The 19861-nt window shown below is 39.2% G+C and overlaps 1 protein-coding gene across 12 annotated transcripts in view; it reads right to left on the reverse strand.

Annotated features, from left to right (window-relative positions):
- Positions 1 to 19861, reverse strand: part of SNTG1 (syntrophin gamma 1) — a 525384-nt gene that overhangs the window by 316918 nt on the left and 188605 nt on the right. The gene's annotated exons all lie outside the window — the stretch shown is intronic.

Consider the following 19861-nt stretch of genomic DNA (forward strand, 5'->3'; position numbering starts at 1 on the left):
TAAGCTGCTTCTGAGAAGAAAAGCAGCATTAAATTACTAAAGCAAAAAAGCACAGGAAACAGTGATGCCCAGACTAATGATGAACAGTATATGGGAATTTTAAAAAGGAAATCTAGAAGAGGGATAGGAGGCTTGGAGCAGGGGTTCGAAAATGGTCTTTGGAACTCTTGCTAGAGGCGTTTGTAGAGACAGAAGTGTTTGGCTGCTCATTAGGGATTCATGTGGCTAAGGTCACAGCTGTCAGTCACCTCCAGACAATGTGCAAGGTGGCTAATGCAGTACTGCCTGATGCTACCTGGAGAATCCTGGTTGGCTTGGAGCAGATTCTGCATTACATTTGGCTGCCACTGAAGGAATCCTTTGTACATGAAGCCCATTGACTGCAGCAAGCATTGGGAAAAGAAATGGAGTTCAGAATATAGTTTCTGTGGAGCTACCAGAGATCTGAAAAACATATATATATCTGCTTGATGCCCCTGTGCTATAAGAACTTCATGAGCTGCAGACTGCAGGGAGCATGGGCAAAACAGCAGAGGAAGGAAACAGAAGCAAATAAAGGCCTGTGAGGCTAATCCACAATATGGAATTATTCAACTCTGTACATGTTCCCTGCTGCCTCCGCTCCTTCTTCTTTAGGATCAGTGGCAAATAACTGAGGGGGAGAGGGGCTGTCATAAATATAAAGGGAAGGGTAAACACCTTTAAATCCCTCCTGGCCACAGGAAAAACCCTTTAACCTGTAAAGGGTTAAGAAGCTAAGATAATCTAGCTGGCACATGACCAAAATGACCAATGAGGAGACAAGTTACTTTCAAAGCTGGAGTGGTGGGGAAACAAAGAGTCTCTCTGACTCTGTGATGTTTTTGCTGGGACCAGAGCAGGAATGCAGGTCAGAACTCCTGTAAAGAGTTAGTAAGCAATCTAGTTAGAAATGCATTAGATTCAGTTTTGTTTAAATGGCTGATAAAATAAGTTGTGCTGAATGGAATGTATATTCCTGCTTTTGTATCTTTTTGTAACTTAAGGTTTTGCCTAGAGGGATTTTTTTTATGTTTTGAATCTGATTACCTTGTAAGGTATTTACCATCCTGATTTTACAGAGGTGATTCTTTTACTTTTTCTTTAATTAAAATTCTTCTTTTAAGAACCTGATTGCTTTTTCATTGTTCTTAAGATCCAAGGGTTTGGGTCTGTGTTCACCTATGCAAATAGGTGAGGATTTTTATCAAGCCTTCCCTAGGAAAGGGGATGTAGTGCTTGGGGGGGATATTTTGGGGGGGTAGACGTTTCCAAGTGGGCACTTCCCCTGTTCTTTGTGTAACACTTTAGTGATGGCAGTGTTTAACCTAAGCTGGTAAGAATAAGCTTAGGGGGTCTTTCATGCAGGTCCCCACATCTGTACCCTAGAGTTCAGAGTGGGGAAGGAACCTTGACAGGGACACAAAAGGGATTATGATAAGGAGTGGGGGGTGGGGAGGGGAGGATCTGTGCCTGGTGGTGCGGATGCTTGTTGTCAGGAAGAATAAGGAAGGATTTTGAGCCTGGAAAAGAGTTTTCTGAGTCTAGAGGGTTGTATGTGTCAGAGGATGGTATTCTGATTATGGGGGTGTCCTGTGGGAGAGGCTTTACAGGTGAAGGGAGTGGTTCTGATCTTGGGTGAGTTAAGTAAGAACTAAAGTGGCTCTCATCCTGAGAGTGTTGGAATATGCTGGGAAGAGAAGTTTGGCGGGAGCTGGGGTGGGTGGGCTTGAGGAGGTTCTGAATCAGGAAGGGGACAGGTTGAGTACAGGGAGAACTGAGTCAAATAGTGGTAATGTGTGTGTGTGGAGGGGGGGGATGATCAGGTAGAACTACAAGGAAGGAAGAGGGATCAATAGTATAACCCTTCCTTCCATTGTAATGGGTTCCAAGCTTGGGAGAGGAATAATCGGTAGATGCAAGAAGAGAGAGTCCTTTTCTTTTGGCTTTCTCACAAGCCTGCTTTATCCCCCTTCTAAACATTACCCTGTAATACCCAGCCATAATATCCTAGTTTTGCTGGTTTGAAATACGGTCCTCCTGAAGAGGAGAATAGAAAGATGTATCAAAGGGCACCCTTCACTGCACCTGCCGCCAGACCATTTATTTTGGCAATCAGTCACCACTGTGTGGAGAGCTTGCTGGTCTCAATATTGCTGGTTGGCTCTCCTTGTTTTCAGCCATTCTCTTACATGAAGTACACTAAAAATTACAGAGTGTATTTTCCTATTGCTTTTCCATGTAAACAATTGTTTTAGCTACCACAGGGATATTATGCAATCGTGTATTGGAGGGAAAGGAGTACATGGGATTACACACACACACACACCCTCAGCACTTTTCATTTTAAATGAAAGATACACTTTGTTGGCCTTGCCTTTGCTACTATAAATTTTTAGCAGAGAGTACATATGATTTATTAAGAACAGTTTTCCTTTTCAGAAGAGAATTTTTTTTAAAATGGCCCGAGCTGCTTCATTCACTCATATGCTTTTGGAAGGGGTTTGGATATCCCTTCTGATGAAAATAGTGTAGGAACCCAAACAGAATAGAAACAAGAAGGGGAATACAAGAATAATTCCATGAGACTATCTCTGGATTGAGATGAATTTTTTGACCAACTCTATAGAAATGTCAGATTGGCCCAATCCTGCTCTCAGTGAAGTCAATATTGAACTTTTCACTATTGAAATCAGAGGGAACAGAATTTGCCTACAATAGTTCATTCCTCCTGAGAGAACTAGGAGGGCTTGAAAGAAGAGACCTACTTTTCTGAGAGATTGACCGTGAAGACTAAACCTCTTGAACTAGACTAGATATGGCTGGGTGGCCATTAGTGTCCCAATAATCAGGACAGGAAGTTCCAATTAAGAAAAATGTCTTTGATCCCAAGCACATATTTAAAGATACAAATGTGGGGGGGGGGGAGAGGGGGGCGGGTAGCGAGTGTTGAAAGACTGGATTAAAATGTCACCCACAAACTTGCATGTTGCTACTGAGCTCAAACCTGGTAAAGTTTGGGATGCCTATTAATATATGGATAAAATTATTCAGTTTGAATGTGTGTAATTATGTCTGGCAATGACACTTCCTATCATGATAACATTTTGAGGAGATGCAGTCCTCTCTGTGTGTGGCTTGCAGTTCATATCATGATAAAAAAATGTAATGTTTTCAAAACAAAATGGGCTTCTAAAAAGGAAAATAAGGATAAATTTCCCATTATAAACAGGCCCCTCTTTATCAATTTATGACATCTGACAAAAATATGTACTGTCCACAGGCCAGGAGACTTAAGTTGGAAAATGTTGGCCACCCTTCAATATGTAATTTTAATTTACAACCTGAAGTTCAGCTACAGTAGTGACTCAGTTCACCTGTAACCCTAAAGTCTGACCAAACTAAACTATAGCCATTTTGGGTGCATTTAGCCACCATTAATTAAAAACAAAATGCCACACAAATAAAAATAATCAGGGCTCTTACAGGGAAGGCCAAATTGCTGCAGGTGCAGCTTTGCTAATTGAAATACATTAAAATAAATTAAACCATAAAAATAAAAGTGAATAGTACTACCTTGGTTCTAATTACCCCAATGAATAAATTTTATTATTTACTAAAAATACTAAAAATGATTTGCTAATAAAAATAAATGATTTATTTTAGCTAAAAATAACCCAGTAAAAATTACTATAAATTATGTATTTTATAAACAATTAGTTATAAAAAAATAAGTAAAAGCAAATGCCCCAAAGCAGTCAGAGAGCTTTTCTTCAGGCAAGGAGCTGATACCTAAACTCCCCATAAGCTGGATGGAAAAAAGACCCCTGGAAAACCGGCTGGTGTTCACTCAAAACCATCTCAGACTTTGGGTAATTATGTTTGAAGTGTTTTAACCTATAGCATACCAAAAAAAAAAAAAAAAAAAAAAAACACCTGGGCTCACGAATTGCTGTTTATTTTCATGGCCATAAGGGGATATGTGGTTCTGCATGAAGCAACCCCAATTAAAGCAACAGACCTCCCAAAATAGACCCTACAGGAAGGTGAGGGCCAAAGAGAAAAAAAGAGAAGAGTGTTTTGCGAGGGTGCCCATAGCCTGGAATAATGACCATTTTGTCATGCACATGTGCTCAAGATGTGGGATGGGATGTCTGAAAGAGATTGTGTGTGTGTGTGTGTGTGTTAGTGTGTGTGTGTAGTGAATAAAATTCAGGAAACAGGGTTCAAGGTAAGCCCCCAAAATGTCCAGTTGTGCTCCCAACAAGTAAACTACCTTGGGGTGACTCTGGGACGGGAGGAACATTCCCCTGACCAACAGAGAGTGGAGGTGATTCTTAAACTTCCGATTGCCACAAATGTATCAGATCTTAAATACTTTTTAAGAATGGTTAATTTCTTCCAAAATGTTATGAAGGGGTTTTCAGAAAAGGCAGCGCCGCTGCATGAATTGTTAGAGGGAGTGGAGTGGGATTGTTGCTCTCAACAGCAGGAAGCCACGGTCCAGTTAAAACAAGCTTTAACTCAGGCTCCAGCCCTAGCATATCCTGGGGTAGGACAGCTGTTTTTGCTGCAACTGGCAACTACTAAGAGAGGGATGGGAGCTGTACTATATCAAAACATGGTACAGGGCTCTGCCCTGTGGAATATGCCTCCTAACCTTCCAGTGAGGTGAAGAGGGGATTCACCCCCTTTAAAAGGAGATTTTTGGCACTAGTTTGGGCTTTGCAGCATTGCTAGGGTGACCATATTTCCCAAAGGAAAAATGGGACATTGTGTGGGGCTAGCTCAAGCCCCCGCTTTCCCTGTTGGACTGGCCCAAGCTGCTCATCCAAGCCCCCCCAACCCACATGGAGCTGGCCCAAGTTCCTTGCCCAAGCCTGTTCCTCCTCCCTACATGAGGCTGGGGCTAGCACCGGGCTGACATCGCCACTCCAGGACTCACACTCACACATATTACTCTACATCCCACTTTTTTAGTAAAGAGGGAGCAAACAGGAAAAATGCCCATTTTTGCAAAAAAAAGTAGGGATGGCCAGGAGAGGGCTTAAAAAAGGAACTGTCCCAGTCAAAAGCATTGGGAATTCCCTTACCCTTGGGAATATATGGTGGAATTGTACCGTGTTACTGAAAACTGCCCACTCTCCAGTAAAATATATGCTCACTGGCAAAATTAACAATGGTTATATATACAGCCCTAGCAAGCCATAAGTAAATCAGGGCTGATGAATTTGCTGAGCCCCATGTGGGTGCTCAAAGCACAGTTAAAAAATATTTTTTTTAAAAAAAAAAACCTCTCCAAAAAATAAGGTGGGGGAGGAGTTACTCAGACACATTTAGTAGTAATTAGTAAGTAAAGTTAGGAATTTTAGCTTAAATGTCTAGCAGTACCTCCCACTATATAGGGAGAGGGAAAAGTTTGTTTTGATTTGTGTTTTAAATTGTTAACTGTGTGAATGCTGAAAGACCTTGGAAACTGTGCACTCTTGTGTGCTGCTTTTGCTGGCATTTGGATTGCAAACCTGCTTATTTTGTGGTGTAAATGCGGAACCTGTTATGTTCAAGGCATGGGGAAACTTCCCTTAAATAACTGCAAAATGTAAGTAAACAATACCCCTAACATCACTCATCCCAACATCCCAGGAGAAAAATCACTTTTTTAGGCCCCTTGAATGAATATAATTCCACTGCAGTAAAATTGAAAGGCTTCAATTTGGACAATGTAAATATTAGCATGGAAATGAGCGAAACTAGCAACGTGTTATGGTTTGGGTTGCAAATGGTCTATGCTGGCAAGTACAGAATCCCTACCATTTTGGTGGCAATACCACCATCCTCATATATGCATAAGGGCTAGTGGGGAGGGGGTGCAAATTTGTTAATGGGGGCAAATTGGATGGTATCCAGCTGGGTACGGTTGTCTCCGAGTAAAAACTGACAAGGTGTTATTTAATTGTAGTAAGCCCAAAGTAATTAATGGACCGACATCTCCAAGCAGACAATACTGGGGAAAAAGTCAATTAATTTTAGACTGAAACAATCCCTTTTACCCCCAAACATTGGGCAATAAAGTCAGGGTGAGGAGAGTCTACAAATAACACTACCAGAAGGAAAATGGGAGGTTATTCTGCCCTGAACTTCAAATGTCCTAGGTCCTCAAAAAAAAGTACAACAAAAATAAAAATATATAAATAAAACAATTAATGCCTTAATAAAATTAATATGTAGCCCAATATAACAAAAACTGGCTCCTTCAAAAATCCATAAAATAATAGGCATAAAAATATTAATTTTAAAGCCCCCTGTAACCAATTTAGTCTGGGTATATGTAGTTCAAACCAATATAAAAAAGCAATAGGTAATTCAACCATCCCACACCCTAAAAAAAAAAGTAATTATAAATCTCACTTTAGCAAACATTTTGGTCCTAAAATCCCACGGCAGAAAGTTTGTCCAAAAATTATATAAGAGCTAAAAAAAATTAAATATATCTTCATAATGTCTCCAAGTTGCACAAAATTCAAATGTATTGTATTTGTAATTATTTTTATTCATATTAAGAACTTTTATTTTTGTGCTAATTGCTTTATTATATATATGTAGCAATTAGCACAAAAATAAAAGATCTTAATATAAATAAAAATAATTGCAAATACAATAAGCACAGTAGAGCACCACATACAAATATTGGCAATACCCCATAATATTGGCAGTGGTGGGCAACCTGGGGCCTGCAGGCCATATGCGGCCCATCAGGGTAATCTGATTGTGGGCTACGAAACTGATGTTGACTGTCCGCAGGCACTGCCCCCCGCAGCTCTCAGTGGCCACAATTCTCTGTTCCCGGCTACTGGCAGCTGCGGGGGACGGTGCCTGCGGTCAGCGTCAGCAAAATGTCTCACAGCCTGCAGACAGATTACCCTGATGGGCCACAGGTTGCCCACAACTGCCTTAATCAGTTCAGCTCCATACAAGACAAAGTGGTACAAGTCTTGAAAAAATGGAAGCAATCCCAAGGAAAGGATCACTTCTGCCTCTTGCTGACTGTTGACGTGCTCTAGGACAATGTTTCCTTGGCTCTGGCATGCAGTAATAAAACCCAGAAACCACAAAGTATGGACCATAAAAAAGGCCCAGTGGTAATACATAAATAAATAAATAAAAGCCTGCTTAAAAAATCAAAAATTGAATATTTTGTAACAAAAATAGTTCAGAGTCACAAACTATATATTTTAAAGTAACCAAAAAAAACAAAAACTTTTTGCCTTTAATCCTTTTGCAAATAGATCTGTTGTTGTTTATGTGGATAACAGCTGTGTATGTCTTAAAAGTTGGTGCACAGTGCTCATAATTATGTGTACAATATAATTTATAATCCCCTCAAAATAGTGTTTTGCCATATTGTATCTATTAAATGTAATTTTAAATGCCTAAATTAAAATACAAATCAATTAACAATAAAATACACATCATACTCTTATATAATGACTGTACCTTTACAATAAATTTAATTGTAGTAAAAATATTATTTAAGCACCCACAGTTATGGAATTATTTATATGTCAGTAAGCAGGAAGCATGCAGGATCATGGTCACTGTGCATTATTCTGTCAATAAATTTTAAAAGTAATTAAAAAGGTTAGCAGAAATTCAAAACACAAATGGTGGGAGACATTGTTGGGCGTGTCCCGCACAGCAACAGGAAACTTTAATTTAGCCTTACATACAATTGTAGTGATTCTGATGTTTCATGTGGCATTGGTGGCTTTATTCCTAGCACTGGCATGCTGGATAAGGAGAAAGATCAACTGGTTGAAAAGCCAGTATTTCTGCAGACCCTGAGTACGCCTCAAAAACAAATAAAGAAGGTCTGATCTCTAATAAGGCAAAATAAGGGGTAAAAAGAGAGTGCCAGTGAGAAAATTATTGCTTGGTCTTGGTTGAAACCCTTGAGCCTATGCTGGGGCCTTTCACTAGCAACCAATTAAACTCTGGTGATCATTAAAACCATCTCAGACTTTGGGTAACTATATTCGGAGTGCTCTAATCTTACAGCATATATGTCTATGTGCTTAAAAACTAATAAAAATGTAGTTTTAGGTAAATGATTGATACAAACCAGAGTGCTTTTATCAGACAAAAAAAGCTTTGTCCCCATTAATTTATTCCTGACACCGCCTAAAAAAACAGTTAAATTACTACTACACTGGGTTCTAAAATGATGGTAACACACCTAGGACTAGGAAAGGGTGAAATAATCCTTAGTCTGATCAAAAATTTAACCAAACTTGGAATTTTAAAAAATGAGCTTCTCAAACACTTCCATACTTTCTGGCTCTTGTTAGCTGCTTAAGTTTCAAAACATCATAAGAAAACCTTCCCATAGTTTTCCTTTACTCAGCTTTACAGACTAAAGAGGTCCAAATAGTTCAAACAAACATGCAGACTTTTGGAACTTACCTGAATAGAAATTCCAAGTCATTTGAGGTTTGCCTGTCACTACAGTAGATACATCTGTTTAAACATTTTCTCAACTGGTATTGAAATGCAATGCTGAAAAATGACTGCAAAGAATGATTGATGACTATACCCAGTTCCTAGTAAGTAGTAGGAGGAAGATGTGGTTCAATTGGTATTTTGTTATAAATTGAATTACAGGAATCCTTTCCACTTAAAGAATGGGATGAGAGGTAGTTAATTTGGAGTGAAACAAGGCTAAGAGGAATGCAACTTGACAAAACTTGCATTTTGAAGAACTAATGGTGATTAAATTAAAGGCGGTTAAATTGTTTCCATGAATTAAAATGAGAAGTCTAACGAAATTAGTATTCTAAACAAATGAATATTTCTGTGGTGATCCAAACATTGAATGTCAGACAGATTTTTGAGGAACAAAGAAGCTAGATGCCCAACGTGTGGCCCTTTGGGGTGGGGGGGAGGGAAATCAGCCTGACTGGGAAACTCCACTGACTCCACTGATTTTCCTCTCTAGAATGAGGACAAAAAAATTAAACAGCAAAAACATCAAGAAGAAAATTGGATGTTTAGAATCTTAATTTTAATAATCAAAAGCTTGACTAATAATGAGGGGAAAACAATTGGTTTTCTCACAATACATTTAAAAATGCTTGTATAAATTGGAAGAGTTGTAGTTTTAAGCTTATGCACTAAATCTGTTTGAACCCACACAGATGCAGTTTTGCATATTATTTACCCACATAAAGATTTTAGGACTGGGTGTAATATTAGCAAACCATATTTTGATACTTCAATGTGCACTGAAAGTCCATGAGTAGTCTAATAGACATGGAAAGAAAGTTTGATCCTAGATAACGATTTTGCTGTATTAATTAAATTAAAAAAACAACAAAAAGTTGTCTGTAACAAATGACCTAAAGAGTTTGATACAATTAATCTGCAAGATAACTTGAAGTAGTTAACATTCAGCAGGCAGGTAGCTTTTGAGGGGTAGAGGTAGACACGGGACCCACTTTTAGAACCTCAGAGTTTCAAACACCTCGGGAATGGAAGTTGTTCATGACTCTGAGCAAAATGTTATGGTTCTTTCAAAAGTTTACAACTGAACATTGACTTAAGACAGCTTTGAAACTTTACTATGCACAAGAAAAATGCTGCTTTTAACCATCTTAATTTAAATGAACCAAGCACAGAAACAATTTCCTTAACTTGTCAATTTTTAAAAAAAATTCCTTTTTATTTAGTAGTTTACATTTAACACAGAACTGTACTATATTTGCTCCCCCCACCCCCGCTGCCTGATTGCATACTTCCAGTTCCAAATGAGGTGTGTGGTAGACCAGTCCGTTTGTAACTCTGGTGTGAGTAACTCTGAGGTCCTACTGTACTTCATGGCATATTTTAGATTACATGAAAATCTGTGATCCCGTGTAGAGCATATAAGTGATTGAAGAAGAGACCACATATCCTTATCCCTTCTCAGGGACAACTTAAATTGTGCTAACATTGTTTTATGAAGGAGATAAAGAATTGTGGAAAGTACAGATGACAATTTCTATCAAACCCCTCCTCCAGTACCAAAAAGCTTGAGGGTTTTTTATGTTCATTATGTCTAAACGGAGGGCATATGAATAAAGATCAAAGCAATGAATGCCCGTGCATCATTTAAATCCAGACTTAATAACATCCCATGACAAATAAATACCATGAGAACATTAGCTATCATAAGTCATAACCTGTGAATATTAAGTAAAGGTAATAAAAGACTGCAAAACACAATGTTAAGGTCATTTGCCACAACCTGTAGATTTTCTTTTCTTCATACTGTCAGGAAGGAGTTAAAATTCAGCCATCAGAAAAGCCAGAAACTGCTGAGAAGCAAGGACATAGTTTCTGTCAATACCTGATAACTTAGCTCAGCTTATATGGTCAATGCCCACCCAGTAACTCAGTTCTTAGAACAATGCTAACCCTCCCTTCACAACCCACTGGATGTCTGTAAGCACTCATCCCACCCCCCCCACCTCCTTCTCCCGCAAGGTAGCCATAGATGCTTGATGCAATAGGTTCACCTCTATTCATACGTGCTGTTCTTATTTTTATCTTTGTTTAGGGTTCTCTCTTGACTTGTAACAATGTCTGTCTCTGTATGTACAGATAAATGCAAATGAATTGATAAGAGAATGTGTATAACTGGTCACTATGGCACCATATCTTTGAAGCTTGTAGGTCTTCCCGGTACCGTGAGTAACCCCTCTTCAGTATTGTCTGTGCTTGCCTGATTCTTGGGGAAAATAATCTTTTTGCCTAACAATACAAACATTAATAAAATATTAAAGACAGTACTGGCTTATAATACATATATCCTGAGCTTTGACAAAAGCCTTTCAATATTTAACTTCTCCAAAGATTAAAGTCTATTTCTCAGCATCTAGTTTAATCTATTTTAGGCATATCATTAAGGCCTCCAGAACCATCAAGGGTCATAAAACTTCAGAAAAGAGAAATATTATTAAATGCCATTATTGTAGATTATAAACTCTTTGGGAATATGTTTTCTTGAACATATGAAAGCATGCGGAGCACATTTTTGGCACTAACAATCTAAACAGCAATAATTACCATTTTAAATCCCAGCAGGAAGGGGTACTGGAATAATTTTTTAGTGGAGGCACTGAAAGCCACTGAACAAAGCCTGGAGGCATTTGGCTGGTATTCTTACTTTGAGTCAGGTGGTGCTACTGCATCCCTTTTTAGCAGGGCACCCTTCATGTGTCTGACAGTAAATCCAAATAAAATACTTAGAATTAAACATAAGTGTCCAAATGTTTATCATCAATGAAAAGTTTCTAGAATTATTTATAAAATTCTGTCAACATTTTCCCGCATCAACTCTAGGTTTACTGTGCCTTTCAGATGAGACTGCAAGGTGACAAATGGGCAGTAATGATCCCATGACTTAAAGAAAAAAAACCCAAGATGTGATTAGCCCCAGTCTCCTTGGCCAAGTTTCCACTATCTGATATTATGTAGTGCTGTATATAACATCCTTCACCTCAGTAGTAGGTACTGCTCAATGATGAAGTGATTTTTATTCAGAACTGAAGTTTGCAGTCCGCTGTTAGGATCCTTTAAGTTGAGAGATGCTATATTGGTCTCTTTTAGGTACTTATATACCCCCCATCCTTACCTGAGTGCCTGACAATCATGTTACGCATTTATCCCTTACAACACCCCTATGAGGTACTATTATCCCCATTTTATAGATAGGGCACAGAGATCAAGTGACTTGCCCAAGGTCATATAGGAAGACTGGCAAGATACAGTCTTGAACCAAGGCTTCCCAAGTGCTAAACTAGTGCCCTAGCCACTGGGCCATCAGCATCAGTGCAACTGGAACTAACACCACCCAGGACCAAACCTCAGCTGATGTGAAGCCAATGGAGCTGTCAATTTATACCAGCTGAGCAGCTGACCTAATCTGTTCCATCTTGCAGAAGACTACTAACAAGGGTTGCATGAACATTTGCAATGAAAAATATTTTTTATGAGCCTGGGTTTGAACTCAGTTTGCAGCACATCTTGGCAAACAATTCAGTTTGAATCCACCCTCTTGCTCAGCAGATGTGACTGGTCCATTGTCAAAATCTCAAAACTGAGCTTGTAGGGTCTGCACAACCCTATATCCAAGTATCTGAGAATTAAATCCACCTGTTCTATTCTTGGACTTGTCTGCAGATAGTTATTTTATAAATTAAAACACAAGTTACTGTAACACGATGACTGCACACATTTGAGAAGAACTGTAGTAGAAAGTATTTGTTTTGGATGATTCATCCAGAGTGGGAGAATCATTCAGTTTACATAAAAAAAGGAATAGCTCATCTTTGCAAAATAAAAATAGTGGCGGGATTAAGAAAACAGCTCAACACACTATGTGTAATTAGTGAGCTCAACAGCATTGTAGAGGGGACTCAGGCTCTCTATAATTAGATAATAGTTCAATTATAGTCTGATTTTCAACTGTCCCCATGCTATCTACCACTGCGCCCCCCAGCCACCCCCCAAAGAGAAATGTAAGAAATTCTCCTCAAAATTTCACATTATATTGCATCCCAGTTTAAAATTTTTTCTTCAAAATGTCACAGAAGTGCCCCACAAGGAGTTTTTAAGATGGAGGACTAGCTCTCAGCTGATGCAAACAAGGCATAGCTCCATGAATGGGACTATGGCAAAATACACTAGCCTACAGACTGGACCAATGTGTTTTCAAAGTTTCCCTCTCCTTTAATTTAAAGATTTTTCTAGCTTCATTCACACCTTATATGTTCAAAATGGCTTGAGCTATAAATTCCAGAATAGTTTTGTTCCTATGACAGGGAGAAATGTTACTAGTAAATCAGGTGACAGATTAGGTGTAGAATACAAAGTTCTGAAGAGCTGTTTTTTGCATGTAAACCAAATTGTGCCACAGCAGCTGATGGACTGAGTCATTGGAAAGAGTCATGGGAAGAGAGGAGACTGTGTGGGATGGTGCAGTCATGAATCCAGTATGGAAGATATATTCTCATTCTCATAATGGAGGTATTCTGGATTGGCAAGAAAAAGGGATGCTTGGAAAGGGGAAGAAAGGAGGTTGGTGGAGTATAAAGGAATGGCAGCGAAGGGTTTAGGACGTGTTGGGGCCAGGGAGCACTGTTTTCAAGGTTTATGTGGCATATTTTATGTACATAAAATATTTACATATAAACCTGGACTGGAGAACAGTGCTCCCAGAACAGCAGTCTAAAAGTAGGCGTAGAAGAGGTTTAGGAAACATGGTGAGATACAGGAAAGGTGTGGGGTGATAGGATGGCATGAGAGAAGTCAGAACGTACAGCACTACTGTTATGCAAAAACTTGAAGGATGGGTTTTCAAAAAAGTTTGGCCAGCTGACTTCACTGGGAAAAGAGTTAGACCAATGCTGAGAGCTTTTGGAAATCCCATCAGACATGTAAACTGAGACTGGAGAGCATGGCTCCAAGACAGTTTCACACCCCTGGACTCCCTCCTGGTACTTTCCCCTGTATGCCCAGATCCAAACTACCATTGTGATGTTTGAAAAGGTTAACTCTGGATCCCTTTTAAAATGGAGGGTATTCATCCTCTACATCTCCACTTCCCTCCTCCAATAAAATCTATGTTAAAGTTAAGTGTAGGAAGTGAAGAAAGGGAAAGCTAGAGTTATATAAGTCACATCAACCTTAACACCCAGTTCTTCACTCACACACATGTCCCCTCCCCACCGCCACCAATTAAACAGTTTCTTGCTGACCACGGGCATACCAATTTTAACACTATCGCTGTGGCTTTGTTAGTGTTCTACATGCCTTGTTCTATCTGCTATCTAGAGAAGTGATTACTACTCTATATAACATATGGAGAATTGAAAATATGATTTACACAGAGCATTGCTTGTATAAGTGGGTTTAGATACACATTTGCTCTGTATTACTAACTGTAATGGTTTGTTACAACAACAATTGATGTTCTCACATATGGGACAGTTTTATTATCTTGCATAAGATTTAGGATTTTTCATAAGCGAGCTTTGTGTCTAATGAGATTTATCTTAAAAGGGTTGTACGGAATTATTTTGCTCAGGGGAAAAAAGATTGTTCCGTGTGCATGATGTTTAGTCTGGAATTGTTACAGTAGCTTTGCTTTTTGGATGGTTTGTTATACCAACATCCAAGCTTTGTACAGTATTTGTATGAATAAAAGCAGAGTATGAGAGTTCTTTATGCATTTCATGAATCAGAATTGTGGGATGAATACATAAATGTAGACATAATAGCTGTTTGTGTAGTGGTCAGTGATAGTGTTTGTACTGGTGGATGTGTGTGCAGGAATAGTGATAGGAAACCTCTAGGTGTGAAGAGCAGCTGAAATTCTCCAAACTATCCAGAGTTCTTGAGTCTGCAGCATTGGACTGGAAATGACATAAGAATAGTTTATTCTCTGAGATTATTTAATATTTCCAGTTAAAATGGAATTACATATGAGAACAGGCCTTGTTTTATTTAGGCATTTCTTCTTCTAATCCTCAAAAGAACAAGGACAGGTATAAATATAAGGAAAAAAATTGCCTGTTTCCCAGTTCTCCAAAACAAAGAAACCCAACTAAGAAGAAAAGGAGTACTAGTGGCATCTTAGAGACTAACCAATTTATTTGAGCATAAGCTTTCGTGAGCTATGGCTCACTTCATCGGATACATTCAGTGGAAAATACAGTGAGGAGATTTATATACACACAGAGCATGAAAAAATGGGTGTTATCATACACACTGTAAGGAGAGTGATCACTTAAGATGAGCTATTACAACAAAAAGACTTCAAAAACAGACTCCAAGGAGAGACTGCTGAATTGGAATTAATTTGCAAACTGGATACAATTAACTTAAGCTTGAATAGAGACTGGGAGTGGATGTGTCATTACACAAAGAAAACTATTTCCCCATGTTTATTCCACCCCCACCCCCCCACCCCTCATTGTTCCTCAGATGTTCCTGTTAACTGCTGCAAATGGCCCACTTTGATTATCACTACAAAAGGTTTTCTCCTCCCCACCCCCCGCTCTCCTGCTGGTAATAGCTCATCTTAAGTGATCACTCTCCTTACAGTGTCTATGATAACACTCATTTTTTCATGTTCTGTGTGTATATAAATCTCCTCACTGTATTTTCCACTGAATGCATCCGATGAAGTGAGCTGTAGCTCACGAAACTTATGCTCAAATAAATTGGTTAGTCTCTAAGGTGCCACAAGTACTCCTTTTCTTTTTGCGAATACAGACTAACATGGCTGCTACTCTGAAACCCAAATAAGAAGATTCATTTTCAGTTTTAGCCAACAGGTTAAGTATGTTCTTATTTTATCTTTGGGGTTCCATCCAGTGCTAGTATAGTAGCCCATATCAAATGAATATAGCCTTTCAACTCTATTTGTTTACTTTTTAAAAATCTTATTTCCTTACAATAATAGTAATCTATTTTCCCCATTGGCATGATGTTTTCTTTGTATTAATCTATGCTGTCACTGAGGGAATTCAAAGCAGGAAACATTATGCCCAATCAGGGTCTTCACAATAAGGTTTTGTGATTGTGACTTTTTCCTGACCTTACCTAAGTCTTTTGTACAATTTGAAAAAAGTGTGTTCTTGAAGAACAGACATTTTCTCTGGGGCAGGTATGTCTGTGCTTTTACTTACAGACCACACAGCAAAAATGACATTGTGTCCGAGAGGCTGAAATGCCATTTTGGTTTCAGACATCCATCTTTTATTTAACTTTCACTCCTGACACAGGCTGCAGCTTTTGTCAGAAGGAATTTTGGTTTGGATTTTAACTTTGTATTTATTGCAACAGAAGGCTCTGACACATTCAAGTGTGGTCCTTTCCTTAACTTATCCACTCAGTTAAGAGTTCAGTTTACCCCAATGAACTGACTCAGGAAAAAAGCTAGTTGGGAGGTGTGGAGATAAACTAATAATGACACTATTTTTTCCAAGAATTATGCTTTCTCCCTGACTAATCACCCTTTCCACAGAATCTTATGGCTGCGGAGATAGGCAACAGCTTGGAATAGGAATTGCCATACAGTTTCTGATCAGTGATCCACCTAGTCCAATATTCTGTCCCTGATAGCAATGAGTACAAGATGCTTCAGAGGAAGATGCAACTTCCCCTCCCACAAGCAAAAAATCCCCTAACTGCCTAACTGTAGGGGTAAAGAAGATATCCCCCTTATCTATGCTACTTATATGTCCCCTACCCACATTATCACAGTGTCTTAGACTCATACTTTAATGTATGTATTCACACGCCACCAAGGAAGTATTATCCCCATTTTACAGATTGAGAAGGGAGGCACAGTGGTACTAAGTGACTTACCTCAAGTCACACTGGAAATTTGAACCTAGGTGTCCCAAGTTAGCACCCTAATCACTAGATCTTCCTCTCACCCCGAATCATCAGTATTTATATCCCTTCCAAAACTCTAATTATTATAAACTCTGGATACTCTTGTTATCCATATAAATGTCTAATCCTTTTTGGAATCCTACTCACCCTCATTGAGGATGGGGGGAGGGTGAAGCCATTATCCTCTTTCATTGCTTTTCCTAGAGGCTGAACAAGTCTTACTTGTTGATCCCTGCCCTATGCAACCTTAGAGTAAGAGGCACTCACAATTGGCCTTCACATTGAACCTTCTCCAAAGAAACAATATTATATGACATTTTTCTTACTAAGGTTGGGACATACATTGATGTAGCATGCTAGTATTGTCACCATTCTTATAATCGATTCTTACTGTCATTTAAAACCTGAAGAACTCTGTGTATCTCGAAAACTTGTCTCTTTCACTAACAGAAGTTGGTTCAATAAAAGATATTACCTCACCCACCTTGTCTGAGATAATTCAAGAGGCCCACAAAAAATACGTTATAAATAACATACATACTGAAAATTCCCTAACCTATAATGCCTGGGAGCCTGGGTAGGCCCTTAACACTTTTTAAGGTCAGCAACACATGCTAGAGGGGAAAACACTGTGCTCCTTTTTGAGATGTCCAGAGTGCACTCCATTCAGCTATCCTGACAGTTCAGTACAACTCAGGTCCCAGTGCTTATGCTGTTGAATACCAGCTCTACTTAGGCGTTTGGTGTGCTTTATTTCAGTCATGCAAAACTCTGAAGTTAAAACATTTAGGGCCTCATCCAAAACCCACTGAAGTCAATGGAAAGACTCCCATTAATTTTAATGTAGGGCTTTGTAGATAGCAAATTAACCTTCTTAAAGGCCATCTCTCAGGATGATCTCTTGTTGCTGCTTAATACCTTTTTTCTTATTTGTTACAAATGAGTTGAAATGGCATATTGGTAATGTAATTACCTCTGATCACTGTATCAAATGGAGATGATACAGTAGACGGTAAAACATGAAGCACCTGAATACAAAGCATTTTCCAGTACATGATCTAGACCGTAAATGAAGACAAAATGTTAATATATACAACAATGTATTTTTAAGTGGCACTCAGTGGCAGTACCTGATGTTGGTATTTTAGTTTCAAGCAGAAATATTGACAAGTCTATTGGAAAAAACTGAAATGTCATTTAACATCATAGGAAAAAAATGTCAAAGATAGTAAATCTGTAGCATGCCTGCTAGACCAGACCACTATGAACATTTAGAGCATACTGATGTGTTCATCATCTGGAACTCAGTATTCATTGGCAATATGAATACAATCTGCATTTGGTTTTCACACCCATCTAATGTATTTACATAGGGGTTCTTTAATTAAATGGTGAGAAGTTTTTATGTAATATGATTACAGTATGAAGCATGGGATCATCTAACCTACCATGAAAGAATGACAGAGGGGAAACAGAAACTAGCACATTTTTTCCCCTAAGTTCACACACGCACATTTATTCCGTGGGAACCATCCTCCCTAGGCTGCCCCACTTCCATGAATCAGGCAATAGGGAAGCCATGGCCCAGGAATCAGGGAGTCTGGCTCTCTGGGCTTCCTGGCTACCCATAGCCATACCAGACAGAAGTTTGTTTTGAATCTATCAAAATAAATTGTTACAATTAAAAAAAAATCTGGATTTCTGTTTCATAAAGAATTTTGGAATTTTTTTCATTCCAAATTAGAACAAAAATTTTCAAAATTCAAAATCCTCCAGGAAACAGTTATTGTTCTTGGCTCAGCTCTACCAACACTCTCTCCCTAGTTCTGCATCTCAGTCTCTGTCCAGCCAGTCCCAGTTCTCCTTGGCACACTAACTCCTTGACAGCCATATCTGTTTTGTCTCCTCCTGCCCTGTTTCCCTCATCCCAATCTCTTTATTCAGACAGTCTCACTCTCCCTCCCCCCAGCTCCTCATCCTATCTCAGTGTCCTTCCCCTCTCATCCTCCATCAACTGACACCTAGTCCCTGTGCCAGCACCCACCCCCTCATTTCCCTCACCAACTCCTGGGCCCAATCAGTGTCTCCTCCCTTTCTCCCAGTCCTAATCTCCTTGCCCAACAAGTCCCAGCCTCCCATCCCCACCTAGCTCCAGCAACAACCTTTCTTCCCCCACCATCAGACTTTGACCAGCCAGGCCGAGTGCCTGTGTGGGGAAGGGAAGTCATTACAACAGAGACATGATCCAAGCTTTCAGCTCTGGTGCTCAACCGTAGCCCATCCCAAAGCAGTTGGCTGCATCTATTACTGGGAACATAATGGTCAACACCAATCACCAGGAGTTCATCTAGTCCAGTATCCTGTCTTCTAACTCTGGACAATGCCAGATGACTCAAAGGGAATGAACAGAACAGGGCAATCATGAAGTGATCCATTCCCTGCCATCCAGTCCCAGCACCTGGCAGTCAGAGGCAGGGACACCCAGAGCATGGGGTTGCATCCCTGATCATAGTGGCTGATATACATTGATGGACCTATCCTCCATTAATTTATCTAATTCTTTTTTGAACCCAGATATAGTTTTGGCCTTCACAACATCCTCTGGCAATAAGTTCCACAGGCTGACGAAGAAGAAGTGAAGAAGTACTTCTTTTGCTTGTTTTAAACCTGCTGCCTGTTGATTTCATTGGGTGACTCTTGGTTCATGTGTTATGCTAATGGTAAGTAACACTTCCTTATTCACGTTTTCCACAGCATGCATGTTTTTATTGACCTCTATGATATCCCCCCTTAGTTGTCTCTTTTCCAAGCTGAGTGGTCCAGTCTTTTTTTTTTTATCATATGGAAGTTGTTCTGTACCCTGAATAAGTTTTCTTCCCCTTCTCTGTACCTCTTACATTTTTAATATATCTTTCTTGAGATGGGCGACCAGATCTGCATGCAGTATTCAAGGCATGGACGTACCATGGATTTATATAGTAGCATTATGATATTTTCTGTTTTATTACCTATATTCTAATTGTTCCTAATATAGCTTTCTTTTTTTCTTTTTTTTTTTTGACTGCTGTTGCACAATGTGCGGATGTTTGCAGAGAACTATCCGCAATGACTCCAAGATCTTTCCTGAGTCGTACCAGCTAATTTAGATCCCATCATTTTGTATCTATACTTGGGATTATGTTTTCCAACATGCCATAAGTTTGTATTTATCAACATTGAATTTCATCTGCCATTTTGTTGCCAGTCACCCAGTTTTGTGAGATCCCTTTGTAACTCTTTGCAGTCAGCTTTGGACTTAGAATCATAGAATCATAGAATATCAGGGTTGGAAGGGACCTCAGGAGGTCATCTAGTCCAACCCCCTGCTCAAAGCAGGACCGATCCCCAATTAAATCATCCCAGC

This window comes from Caretta caretta, chromosome 2, assembly GCF_965140235.1.
Source record: "Caretta caretta isolate rCarCar2 chromosome 2, rCarCar1.hap1, whole genome shotgun sequence".
NCBI lineage: Eukaryota > Metazoa > Chordata > Testudines > Cheloniidae > Caretta > Caretta caretta.